This window comes from Acinonyx jubatus, chromosome A1 (genome assembly GCF_027475565.1).
Source record: "Acinonyx jubatus isolate Ajub_Pintada_27869175 chromosome A1, VMU_Ajub_asm_v1.0, whole genome shotgun sequence".
NCBI lineage: Eukaryota > Metazoa > Chordata > Mammalia > Carnivora > Felidae > Acinonyx > Acinonyx jubatus.
In genome coordinates this window covers 105,563,965-105,578,837 of record NC_069380.1, presented here as the reverse complement: position 1 = coordinate 105,578,837, position 14,873 = coordinate 105,563,965, and the positions used below count along the sequence as shown (strand labels likewise).

Sequence of the window (14,873 nt, the reverse complement as noted above, 5' to 3'; positions counted from 1 at the left end):
AGGGTAAACAACCAACGTGCCTACAACCATTCTGCACCCATTCTGTGCCCATTCTGTGCAACAACCATTCTGTTTTTCACTTTTAGTACACTATTTAATAAATCACATGAGAGAATCAACATAATATTATAAAATCCACTTTGTATTAGATTTTTTTATTTTTATTTTATTTTATTATGTATGTATGTATGTATGTATGTATGTATTTTCCCAAGTGGAGGTGTTCTGAACATATTTAAGGTAGACTAGCCTAAATGATGATGTTTGGGAGGTTAAGTGTACTAAATGCATTTTTGACTCCTGACGTTTTCAATTTATGAAGGGTTTATCAGGACGCAACCCCATCACACATCAAGTTGTCCTTCTGATTTTAAGTCATCCTTCTCATTTGCATGCACATCAGCAAAGTGTGTTATTATTTTTCCATTTAGGATCCACAGGAAAATCAAATATTCTCTCCCACTCCCATTTTGAATGGCATGAAGTAATATTTAAGAAATTATATTGGTGTTTTACCCTCTCACAGGGAAAAATAAATCTTGTACCAAAAATGTTCTTCTTTACATGGCCTGTTTCTTACCCTCAAGATGCCTGAATGCCAATCTGGGACTCAGCAATGCTAAAAGAAAACATTTGAGTGTCTTTCCTCCCCACCTTTCCCTACCCACTCTTTAGTCCTATCAGTGAGAACACAGGCTCAAAAAGCTACTGTAATTATCAGGCTGACTTAAGAGAGGTTACTTTCAGAGGTCACACATCTATAGAGCTGAAAAGGTATGGTATGAAACAGGAAATCCAATGCACTCTGCATATACCAAGCCACATCAGGAAGATTATGTCCATGCATCACGTCTTAAAAAAGACATTTATAAACAAGAGCATATCCAAACCAGAAATCAGAGGTCATTTTGTTCCAAATTCCACCCACAGAAGAAATCATCCATCAACACCTTTGATAAATATTTAATATTCTGCTTATGCACTTCAGTCACTAACAGAGCAGTCATTGCTCTGAAGCAATCCAGGCCTCCAATGGACAGGAGTAAGTCTCAGAAATATTTTCATAAAAGGTTCAGAAATCATGAGTCCTGATTCTACACCTTAAGCATCTATCCCCTTTCAAATATATGACAAATATGCTCATGGCCTCTCTCTATGTGTCCAGTTACCATAACCATCTGTGATATGAAATCTGTCTTGATCTTCTCATTTTACTTGGAGGCTCTCTAGTTTACAAATGTCATTGTTATGTTTGATTTTCTATGACTTTTAAGTACGGAAGTGAATGTTCAATAAAAAATGTCTAGCATATAGGATGAGTTGAAATAACAGACTATAAGAAAAGTAACACATTAAGAACCTGCTACAGACTGGTTTAGGAAAACAAGAGGGGAGGTGTTTTTTATTTATTATTAATCATTCTTTACTATGAAATACCTCAAACTTTCAGAAATATATAGGATAATAGAGTGCCCAGGAATCCATTCCCAGTATTTAACAAATGTTAACACGTATGTACTACTGATAATTTTTTTAATATAACAATTTATTTTTTTAATGTTTATTTTTGAGACAGAGAGAGAAAGAGAGAGAGAATGAGTCAGGGAGGGGCAGAGAGAGGGAGACCCAGAACCCGAAGCAGGCTCCAGGCTCTGAGCTGTCAGCACAGAGCCGACATGGGGCTCAAACCCACAAAACGCAAGATCATAACCTGAGCTGAAGTCGGATGCTTAACCAACTGAGCCATCCAGTCTCCCCAAAATATAACAATTTCTTGATTCAGTTGAAATGGACCTACACACCTTCCCCAAACCAAATCCCTTCTCTTATTGCTAAGAGATAACTACTACACTGAAGATGTGTGTATCTTTTGCATTCCTGTTTTATTTTTTTAATGTTTATTTTTTTGAGAGAGGGAGAGAGTGAGTGGGGGGAAGGACAGAGAAGGGAGACACAGAATCTGAAGTAGGCTCCAGGCTGTGAGCTATCAGCACAGAGCCCGACACGGGGCTCGAACCTATGAATCACGACATCATGACTTGAGCCAAAGTTGGACCCTTAACGGAATGAGCCACCCAGGCAACCCTGCATTCACATTTTAAATTTTCACTACCTATATATGGTCTTTACAAGTACCACAATTAGCAAGCTTGGACCTCTTTAAAAGGTTCACTCTGGTGGCTATACTGAGGATAGACTACAGATGGAGAAAGGCGACATGACATGATGAGAGGTTATTGGCAGCTCAAGTAGAAGGAAGAGCTTACAATGTTTGAATGTGCACTCTGAAAGAAAGAAAGGAATTCAGGACCACAATCTGATTTTTGGCCTTTGCCAAATGACCATCAGTAGGATGAAAAATAATGTGAGGAGGGGCACCTGGGTGGCTCAGTCAGATAAGCATCTGACTTGGGCTCAGGTCATAATCTTGCAGTTTGTGGGTTCTAGACCAGCATCGGGCTCTGTGCTGACAGCTCAGAGCCCGGAGCCTGCTTTGCATTCTGTCTCCACCTCTCTCTGCCCCTTCCCTGCTCACACTCTGTCTCTCTCTTAAAAAATAAATAAAACACTAAAAAAAGATTTAAAAGAATAACGTGAGAAGAGGAGAGTTTGGTGTTGGAGTGGAAGAGATGATCACTTCAGTTTGAAGATGTTAAGTTTGATATTATCTACTAGACCTCATGTTGAAATATCAAGTACATAGCTGGACTTGGAGCTCAACAGAGAGGTCTAAATTAGAATTACCTATTTTGGAATCACTGGCATATAGTTGGCATTTAAGCTATGAGACTGGGTAAGATCCCGGATTAAGTCCACACAGACCAGAAAAGAAGACTCATGACTGAACACTAGGTCATATCTGTTAGGAAGATGCAGAGAAGAATGATGATCAATGAAGCGATCCAAGAAGGAACAGTCAGGGAGGTATAGGGTCCTGGATGGCAAGTGATAAAAACATGTATTGAGAGGGAGAGACAGCATGAGTGGCTATTTCCAATGCTGCTGAGGGCAAAGTAAGATAATGTTAATAAGCAAGTACTTAAAGATTCTTAGCACTTGCAAATTGTGAAGTAAAATTACTGAATAGGCTGAGGCAAAGACAGAATGACAATGTTTCCTAGAAATCTCTTTCTTGTTTGATATTAGTATTCTTTTTATTTTTTATTTTTTAAATGTTTATGTATTTTTGACAGAGAGAGAGGGAGAGAACAAGCAGAAGAGGGGCAGAGAGAGAGGATGACAGAGAATCTGAAGCAGGCTCCAGGCACTGAGCTGTCAGCACAGAGCCCGAGCAGGGCTCAAACTCACCAACAGCGAGATCATGACCTGAGATGAAGTCAGACGCTCAATCAACTGAGCCACCCAGGCGCTCCTTGTTTTATATTAGTATTCTTAAGATACCTTCATTTAAATAGTTAGAAATCTACCTAAATATCCACATCCGAAATGATTAATGAATGAGTTACTTTTAAAAATTACTGCACAATATCTCATTTAAAAGAAAACAAATGCTATCCAAAACTCTGAAAAGAAAACTTTAAAATGCAAAACATTTTGGATTGAGAAAACATTTGGAATAAATATGACTGCATCAAAATGATTCTGTAAATGACAATCATAAAGACCCTCACATCTAAATGAGTAAATGGTATATATATTTTACACTGAAGACAAACAAAAAGAGAAAGAGGTATGGAACCATGGTTAGTAATTTTCAAAATTCCAACGAACAGGCATGAGTGCACTGTTACATGACAGTCAAATGTAAAACTAGAGCATATCAAGGGCTGAGAGGTTACTGGAATAACAAGTACTCTGAAACAGCGCTGATGGTAGATTAGTTGCTATGAACACTTGGGAGAGCAATTTTGCACTATCTCTCAAATGAAAATGTGCATACTCAGTGTCTTGGGAGTTTCACCAAAAAGAAATACCTGCACATGTGCAGAAGGGAGAGGTCAAGTTCAAGACTGGCAGTGGAAATTCCTTCTCATTGGGCTCCGTGCTGACAGCGTGGAGTTTGGAGCCTGCTTTAGATTCTCCCTCTCCTTCTGTTTCTCCCCCACTCATGCTCTGTTTGCCTCTCTCTCAAAAGTAAATAAACATGAAAAATTTTTTAAATTTTTTAAGAAAAGTGGGGGCACCTGGGTGGCTCAGTCGGTTAAGCGTCCGACTTCGGCTCAGGTCATGATCTTTTGATTCGTGGGTTCAAGCCCCGTGTCAGGCTCTGTGCTGACAGCTCAGAGCCTGGAGACTATTTTGGATTGTGAGTCTCCCTCTCTCTCTGTTCCTCCCCTATTCATGCTGTCTCTCTCTCTCAAAAATAAATAAACATTAAAGAAAATCTTTAATGTTTTAAAAAAATTGCTTCTCATAATTAGACAACAACGTGCATGACCTCCATGTGAGTCAATCTAAAAGAATAAGATGGTTATAAAATACATGTTTTTAAAAGACAATCATAGCAGTTCAATGTTGACTCTGAATTCTCTCACTAACCTGGGATGAAATGACACATCAGAATGCACGGATTTACTGGAAGGGTTATGGATTTTCTTATCTCATTACCTACCGAGACCTCAATTCCAGGTGGCCAGTACTTATTTTATCTTTCACAAACCAGAAATAAATTATTCTAAATAATTATTTTTATTTGGTAGACTCAATAGAGGAATTTGAGCACTTTCATTCAGCATACAAATTTGAGCACACACATTCAATTGTGTGCCTTTCACTCAATATTACGAATTTATTCTTACCTTGTAAAGTACTTAGTACAGTCCCTAACAGGCTAGCCATGCACATTCTCTTTTCAATTCTGCTTCTTACATATTCTTCTGAAATTTTTGAAGGCCATATAGGAAATTGAAGGTTACCGGAAAACAAGCAAATCAACCCATCATCTCCGCAGGTGTGTACATTATAGTTACTTTGATCACTTGGCCATGAGAAGTCACTATGTCATTTATTTGTACTTGAATGGGGAAGTGTCAGAGCCCTTTTGGAAATCAGATCCTAGAGGCCACTTTAGCACTAAAAATTTGAAAGGAATTTGGGGGGAAGAATGTTAGTGAGAAACTTCATTTAACTGCTCAATCAACCAACAGACATTTCCTGGAATGCAAGGGGTAGGTGTATACGTTTTCTTTCAGATCTGTTTAAACAAATTGATAACAAATAGCACATGGGTATACTACTTCTTATGTTAACCTAACTTAATATTCCTCCTTTATTTAATTAATTAAAAAATATCTAATAGGTAGCATTTTAAAAAGTCTAGATGACTGTTTAATGCATTGACCAAAATATTTTCCATTCCTCATTTCCATCTCACTTAATAAACACATTTAAAGCCCTTACAGTGAGGCATTCAAGTAACTTACTGAATTTTAAAAAGTGAAGATACAGGGCGCCTGGGTAGCTCAGTCGATTACGCGCCCAACTTTGGCTCAGATTCTCATGTAATCTCATGGTTCATGAGTTTGAGCCCCACCTCGGGCTCACTGCTGTCAGCACAGAGCCCACTTTGGATCCTCTGTATCCCTCTCTCTGCTCTCTGCCCCTCCCCTACTTGCACTCTCCCTCTGTCTCAAAAATAAACATTAAAAAAAAAGGTGAAGATACAGAGGCACTGAGTGGTTATGTAAGGTCACACAGTAGGATTGTAATAGGGGAGTTTGGATTCAAACACCGCAGCCTGCCTCCTGAGTCCTTAATGTAAAGGAGCCAAGGAGCTCCATAAGCTAGTGTGTTTGCTCTTGCATTCCATTGCAATTAGTAATGACTTAGGTTTTTTTTTTCCCCTGCAAATTAAGTATTAGGCTTTCAAAACAATTACTGTTTTAGCTGCACGTGAAATGAACTTTTCCTAAATGGAGATTTTTGGTGTTTGGGATATTTTTTAAGTTGTAGCATATGAAATTGCTTTTCATTGTACATCAAACATTCATGTATTGACAATTTTATATAATTCAACCTATCTAGAACAAACCTTAATCGTAAAGGAAAAAGCAGAAGATGTGGACCGAAAGGCCAAACTCCGTATCTGCTCCATCAGATGGAACCTGTGTCAGCTTAAGCAAGTAATATAACTTCACTGGTTCTTATTTTTCTCATTGTTAGAGAAAAAGTACTGAGATCTGTTGATCATGGCTCCTAAGAAATTAACAATTTAACCTGTAAAAAATTCTCACCAACTGCAATGTTCAAAACAAACACTATGAACTATTCTAAATAATAGTACCAGAGTCCCCCATCACAGAAGGTGGACGCTTCCAAGGCATCTGCATAACTCAAAATATGCTTCCTAGAAGATATGAAAACAGTCTCAGGGAATTATAACTGAACTGTTCATCCACCCAGAGCACTATGAGCCAATGGTCCTGAAAAAAATCTCATAAAAGATAAAATGGAAGCTTTGAGATCACTGAATTAAAAAAAAAAAAAAAGTAAAGCTTAAGTGCCTTGCAGTTCTGTTTGAAAACTGAAGCTGCCATACGCCAGTAGGTTTGGAAATAGGCTTCTTCACAGTGACTTCATTGAGCGTCCCACCACGTGCTACTGAGATAAGATCACCTTGGTTACCAACAGGACCTTATAGACTAACACCTTTCCAATCAGAGAGAGATGAACCCAAGGAACAGTACAGAAAAGAGAATTCAAGATGCAGTTTCCTCTCCCTTCTGCCACACCACCTTTTCTTTTTCTTCTGGTAATAAGTTTTCAGATGAGAAGACCCACCAATTGCTCTAATTAAGCGTATAAATTGCACTTGACTTTTCATAATAGGCACTCAATACATGCTAGCCCTTAAGTGATAATGACATCAGAATTATTATCTACCGATTTGGGTAGTAAACCAAAACTATGAAATGAAGCTAAACAGTCTCAATTGTAACATTAAGAGCCTGATCTTCACGGACTACTAAGGACTACTACGGAGGCTTTGTAACATTTTTTAATGTATTCTATACTCTGGATTAACTTCCTTCAACGCCACTCATTGATTTAAAGAACACTCATGCCAAACTTGGTTCACTTTTCAGCCTTAGTTGCTGGGCTGATGTCTGGCAGATAAAAATGGGTGTGAGTGTCTGTATAAAGCTTAGCCAGGACAAAGGCAACATTAAGAGTGAAATTGAAGCAACTCTCTTCTATCTTACAAATAACCATTTCCTGTCCATTAAATGAAAGGATATACATGAAAGCACTTCACCCAACTATAAATCTCTATAGAAAGTGAACTATTCCTGTGCTCTACCTTACAGAGTCTCAAGTACTTTATCTCTAGATAATTACGATTTTCAATTCAACATAAAAGCCTGGTATATTTCCTTTGCTAGGCCTGTTAAAAGGATCTCTAACAGAAAGTAAATAAAACCAGAGGCCTGAAAATCACACCACCCACACAATACAGAGTTACAACATTGCCTCATGCTTTCTTTTGGTCTTGCAATTTATCTGTGACTTATTATTTATTCAACTTATCCAACATGTAGACTTCAAATCCATATATGGGTATGAATCCCTTCAGGTTTGATTCAACAACTACCCAAAGAATACATATGAATTACAGTTTTAACTCAGTATATGTCAGAGTAAATTGCTTTAAAGAGCTAAAGACACATGGTTTAATGAACTACACTCTTAATTAGTAAGAACGCAGACCACCCTTGCAGACAAACTGAGATTAATTATTTCAAACTGAATAAGTTCATCTAGAAAACATCTGGAATTCAGTACAAGTACTAAGAGAAAGGATAAACGTATTTATTATTCCACATACATAAGAAGAAAAATGCAAAACTTTAAAGTTCAGTTATATTAGTTAATATATATGCTAATTGTATGATATATGTTTACATATCATTATATATATATATACACACACAAACATACACACACACACACGCGCGCACACACACACACACACACACACACACACACACACACACATACATATATATATATATGTGTATATATATATATATATTATGATCCCTGAATAGAAATCTGTCCATTTACAACTGGATCAAGACACTATGCAAGATGGTGAGCTGGATCTGTCCTATGTTATTATAAACTGTATATATATGTACATATATATATATATATATATATATATACACACACACACAGTTACTATAAGACAGACTTTTAGTAAATTTAAAAGCAGACCTCAAAGGCCATAAAATAGAAATACTTAATTCTTACCTACTACAGAGTGAGTTTTTAAGCAATTTTATTTATAGAGCTTTAAAATGGTAAGACTAACTTTATTGTTGAAATACACTTTTATTTATATAATAAATAACATCGTACATTGAAAAAGTACCATCTAGCTTTGTAAGTCCTGACTCAAATTTTTCTCTGCAGGTTGGCAGGGCCCAACTATACCTCTGAAAAAAGCAAACGATCAAGCAGAGGTTGTATAGATATCTAAGAAAGAAGTTGTAGTTGCCTCAACTTTATTCTGATCAGTAATGACTATATGGGAAAGACTATCGCATTCAAGTTGCATGTGTAGTAAGCTAAATAATATTTGGACCTGACAGGGGTGAGCAAGACAATTCTAGGGGCAAAGGAGAAAAGAACTGATATCTTCTTCTCCCTCCTTGCTTCCTTTCCTCCCTCCTCCCTCCCTCCTTCCCTTTCTCTCTCTCTCTCTCTCTGTCTCTCTCTCTCTCTCTCTCACACACACTCATTTATTGTAAATTGGCATTACATTTTGTGACCCTTCTAGACTCACTTTTTAGTTTGAGTAGGTATTGCACAGCTTCGTAGGATTTTCCATGTATGGGATCACATTGTCTACAAATAATGACAATTCTACCTTTTCCTGTTCTATCCACATGTCTTTAATTTTTTAGTTTATTTACTTTTGTTTATAGTTCTGGTTAAGATCTCCAGTGCAATCTTAAAAAGAAGCGGTCAAAATGGGCATTCCTGTGTTATTGCTGATAATATATGGTCTTCTACATTTAAAAATAATGTCAACCATGGGTTTTGTTTTTTTGGGGTTTTTTTGTAGATGTGCATTAAGTACTTTTGGTAGGTACAATTTAGTCTTAGCTTGCTGAGCACTTTTACCATAAATTAATGTTGAATTTTGCGAAATTATTTTTCTGCATTTACTGGCATTATTGTATAGTTTTTCTCTTTCATTTGTTTCATACAGTGAATGACACTGATAGATATTTTTAAGGTTAAGCTATCCTTGCATTCTTGGGATAAACTCTTTCTGGTTATGACGTATTATCCTTTCATATATTGCTGGCTTTGATCTGTTCATATTTGGTAAGAATTTTACTGTCTATGTTTCTGTTGGATTCCACAGTAGGTTTTTTTCTTTACATTATCTTCATCTATTTTTGATATCGGATAATGCTGGCCCCATAAAAGTATCAGTAAGCGCTGTGTCCCTTCAAATTACTTGAAATAATCTGTAGTATTTCATCTTTAGATGGTTGATGACATTAACTAATGAAGGCCTTTGGACCTGGAATTTTCTTTGTGGGAAAAATTTTAACTACAAGTTCAATTAAACTATATTTGGGGCCTCACAGAGGTTCTTCACTGTTTTGTTTTTTAATTTTTTTAGTATTTATTTTTTTTGAGAGAGAGAGAGACAGAGACAGAGCGTGAGTGGTGGAGGGGACAGAGAAAGAGGGAGACACAGAATCTGAAGCAGGCTCCAGGCTCTAAGCTGTCAGCCCAGAGCCCAACATGGGGCTTGAACTCATGAACTGACAGACCATGACCTGAGCTAAAGTTGGACGCTCAACTGACTGAGCCACCTAGGCACCCTGGTTCTGCATTGTTTTTTAAGTCAGTTTGTTAATACATATCTTCCAAAGATTTGCCCCTTTCATGTAATGTTGTAAACTTTCTTGACATGAAGTGGTTTATAATATTTCCTTATTATAATTATAATTTTAATTCCAAAGAAACTTTTGTGAGTCTCCCTTTTATTCCTAATATTGATAATTTGCATTTTCTTTTACTTTGATCGATAGCAATTTTATCATTCTTTCCAGAAATTTTTTCTCCACTTTTTCTGCTTTATTTAACTTCAATGATTTCTGTTCTTAAATATATTATTTCCTTTCTTCTATGCATTTTGGGTTTAATTTGCTCTTCTTTTCCTATCTTATTTCCTGACATGAGTATTTAATGATAGAACTTTTCCCATAAGTACTACCTAGCTGTATCCCAAATATTTTGATATGGTATTCTCATTTTCATTCATTTCAAAATATTTTTTAAGTTCCCTTGTGAGTTTTTCTTTGATCTATGCATTATTTGGTAATGTACTGTCTTACTTACAATTTTATACTAATTTTGAGGTATTATTTTGTATCTGATTTCCATTAATTCCACTGCTGCCAGAGAACACATCAATTAAGTTTTCAGTTATTTGAAATTTGCTGAGAAGACTTTAACAGCCTCACTTATGATCTAGCTTGATTACTGTTCTATGTGTATTAAATATAAAATTTTCGCAAGTGCCAGTTAAAAAAAGTGGGTTGTGGCATTTCTTAGTTTTCCCATTTTTAAAAACAAGTTTTTCTATTTGTTCTACCAATTACCAAAATGTGAGTAAATATTAGAAGAAAAAATAACAGTCTGACAATACCAGGAGTTTGTTGCTATGGATGTGGGAAAATACACAGCTGGCAAGAGGAAGAAGTATTATAATCACCATGAAGAACAATTTGATAATATATAATAAACATGAAGATGTGTATCTTCTAAGCCAATATATTACTGATAGGTACACACTCAAGAGAAACTCTCACACATTTGCACACCAAACTCACGAAAAGATGATCATTATTATAGTGCTTATAACTCCAAAATATAAAAACAAAAGGGGAGGGGGAGGCGAATGAATATTTATCAACTGGAGAATGGTTAAACTATACTGCATACAGACAAACATTACAGTTTAAAGGGTGGACAAGACGTGCTCGCTTCAGCAGCATACACACTAAAATTGGATCAACACAGAGAAGACTTGCACAAGGCTAACACGCAAACTCATGAAGCATTCCAGATTTTTAAAAAATTAAATTAAAAAACTCAAAAATACGATATAAATACGTGTTTTTACGTATTACTACGTATATTAAACACGTAAAAGTACGATTATAAAAACCTAAGTTCTAGAAAGATGTGTGCAGTATCATTCCATTCTTTGCAAATTTTTATAATAGAAAACAATGCTATTATACATTTTTACGGATGCATACCTACTTAATACAATTATTAAAGTATGGATGGAAAATACATATACAAATTTGAAAACAGTGGTTACATCTGAGGACCTCGAAAAGAAAATGGTTGTGGAAGAGTACCATGAGGGGTTCAATACTACATGAAAAATGTCCAAAGTCTTAGGCAACAATGGCAAAATTTTAACATTCATGAAACCTGGGTATTAGCTGTATTTAATCTCTGCGCTTTTCTGTTTCCTTGAATAGTTGTGTAATTGGAGACTTAGGTGTAGCTTTTAATGACAAAAAGATTAATGGGCAATGATTATGTGCATGTAAACCACATAAGGTAAGTTAGGGAAAAAAACATTAAAAATTCATAAAGTATGCTTTCATATAAAGAGAATGTTAATATTCACTATGGATGAAGATATGAGGAAAAGAGTGCTCTTTTTTTTTACTCAATTTTACTTTATTTGAATTTATTTTTTTTTTATTATATGAAATTTATTGTCAAATTAGTTTCCATATGACACTCAGTGCTCATTCCAAAAGATGCCCTCTTCAATGCCCATCACCTCATCAACCTCCCTCCCCCCATCAACCCGCAGTTTGTTCTCAGTTTTTAAGAGTCTCTTAGGGGCGCCTGGGTGGCTCCGTCGGTTGAGCGTCCGACTTCGGCTCAGGTCACGATCTCACGGTCCGTGAATTCGAGCCCCGCATCGGGCTCTGGGCTGTTGGCTCAGAGCCTGGAGCCTGCTTCCCATTCTGTGTCTCCCTCTCTCTCTGACCCTCCCCGTTCATGCTCTGTCTCTCTCTGTCTCAAAAATAAATAAACGTTTAAGAGTCTCTTATGCTTTGGCTCTCTCCCTCTCTAACCTCTTTTTTTTTTCTTCCCCTCCCCCATGGACTTCTGTTAAGTTTCTCAGGATCCACCTAAGAGTGAAAACATGTGGTATCTGTCTTTCTCTGTATGGCTTATTTCACTTAGCATCACACTTTCCAGTTCCATCCACGTTGCTACGGATGGCCATATTTCATTCTTTCTCATTGCCACATAGTACTCCATTGTGTATATAAACCACAATTTCTTTATCCATTCATCAGTTGATGGACATTTAGGCGAAAAGGGTGTTTTTAGGTACAATAGATGACAGTGTAAACTGGTCTAGCATTTTTGGAAGATGATTTAGCAGAATGTGTCAACATTTCAATACTGCAAGCCCTGTGTTGCCTCTCCCCTCATAGATAACATCTCTAGGAATATCTCTGGTAGATATGCTCATATAGGTACACAATGATCTATGTAACCGATTGTGGTATTGTGAAATCATTGTTATTTGTGTCAGTGCAAAAATGGCACCAACATAAAAGCCTGGCAAGCTTTCTTAATGTCCACTAACAGGCGCAATTGCAGCAAGGGCCACCCACAAAGTAGTCCATGCAGAGATCATTCCAGAGAACTTTGCTGTGTATATGTCCAGCTTCATGAAGCGGACTTGATACCACTTCTCTACAACGGTGATTTTCTCAGTGGATGTATTTGTGTCCCCCACTCCAGGGAGGGACATTGCAGAATCTGGCAATGTCTAGACATTTTTGCCTCTCCTGACGGGGCATCTAGGGGGTAGAGGCCAAAGATGCTATTAAGCAACCTACAATGCACAAAACAGCCCCCCACAACAAGAATCCTACTCAGAATGTCATTAGTGGTGAGGTTGAAAAATCCTGCTCTGGAAGTAATTTATTTGCATGATTCTCTAATCTCAAATACAACCATATAAAATAGGAAATATGTTTCCTTGTTTTAAATATGAAGCAGAATGTCAGAGGGATTAAATATCTTATCCAAAGTAAAAGATAATAGATGATAGAGCTCTTAACTAAGAAGTTATATTAGCAGTTAAAATAATTGGCCTCTCATATTATGGAATGTTATATAGTTGTTTATAAAAAGATTTACATACATGGCATAAAATGATCTCAATGCTATAAACTTCAAGAAGAGATTTGTAATGTATATAACTAATAAAATATTACTATCCTAATTGAATAAAAATCTCTTACCATTCAATTAATAAGTAAAAATTTAGAGAAGACATAGACTATGTAATCCCATTTATGTTATATAAGCCAATCTAAGTGTATGAAAATACCATAAATGTTATTTACCTATGGCCCTATGTACACACTCAAAGAAAATCCTAAGAATGTAATTTTCCTGGGACGCTGGATGGCTCAGTCGGTTAAGCATCCAACTTTGGCTCAAGAATGATCTCACCGCTCCTGAGTTCGACACCTGCCTGGGGCTCCGTGCTGACAGCTCAGCGCTTGGAACCTGCTTCAGATTCCGTATCTCCCTCTCTCTCTGCCCCTCCCGCCCCAAATATAAATAAACATTAAAAAATTAATAAAGGGAGAATGGAATTTTCCTGAAAGGATAATGTTTTTATAAAAACTCATTTAGAAAATCTCAACACAAAAATAACTGATGAAAAATTTGCCAGGGTACACAGCAAATGGTGATGGTGTGACCTCCAGAAACGTAATAAAAGGTTGGTAATTAGTGGGAGAGGATGATGTAGACAGTACTGGACAATTACAGTGATGTCATGGAGTATCACCAAGAATAGTTTTCCATTCTCCCAAGTTCTGTTGCAATGTAAACAAGTGTTTAGAGCAGCACTTAACCAAAAATTTGCAAATATATGTACAATATGATGGAATTTTTTTGGATCCCTCATGCTCTTTGGGAATTAAGAACCTAAAGAGCTACCAGACTCTCGTCATCTGGAGAAAAAAAGGGAACAAAATACTCCACATGTAGTATCTTCCATTCCACGTACAGGGAACAGAAAAGCAAAAAAGGTGAGGGGAAAATTCAAACTGACTCCTAAAAAGGGTGTCTGGATGATTGAAGCCTCTTAAATGTTGGATAGAAATCATGAGGTGAGCCGATTTTGCCTCGGTAGAGTTTTAACTACAAATTCAATTTCTCATTAGAAATAATGCTGTTCAGATTTACTAATCTTTCTTCTGGGAAGAAAAATTTGTATTTGTTTTATGTTTATTTATTTTTTTTGAGAGAGAGAATGAGAACACAAGCTGGGTAGGAGAGAGAGAATCCCAAGCAGGCTCCGTGCTGTCAGCATAGAGACTGATGTGGGGCTCGAACTCACAAACCCTGAGATCGTGACCTGAGCCAAAATTAAGAGTCGAACACTTAACTGACTGAACCACCCAGATGCCTGGAAAAATTTGTGTTTTAATCTTTTTTCCTTGACAAATAGGGGTTTATCAATTATTTTTATTTTTTTAATGCACCGACTTTGATTTGATTAATTTTCCCTCTTACTGTTCCAGTCTCTTCTTCAATGATATCAGCTCTTATTTTTATTTCACCTTATTTCACCTTTAATTTCTTCAAGAATATACCTAGATCATTGATTTGAGATTTTTTTCTATGTACATGATGCAAATATTTCCTCTATGCACCACTTTCACTGCATTCTACAAATCATGATATGTTGTATTCCATTTTCATTCACCTCCCAATAATTTCTAATTTGCAAATTATTCCTTGACCCCTATGTTACCTAAAAGTGTATTGTTTCATTTGCAAATATTTGAGGATTTTTCAAAGACCTTTCCCTTATT

At 36.5% G+C, this 14,873-nt stretch overlaps 1 protein-coding gene and 1 pseudogene across 3 annotated transcripts in view; one reads left to right on the top strand and one right to left on the bottom strand.

The window, feature by feature from the left end:
- The window catches only part of ADAMTS19 (ADAM metallopeptidase with thrombospondin type 1 motif 19), a 239,770-nt gene that overhangs the window by 205,415 nt on the left and 19,482 nt on the right, over positions 1 to 14,873 (bottom strand). The gene's annotated exons all lie outside the window — the stretch shown is intronic.
- On the top strand, positions 10,967 to 11,062 carry LOC113604598 (uncharacterized; annotated as a pseudogene).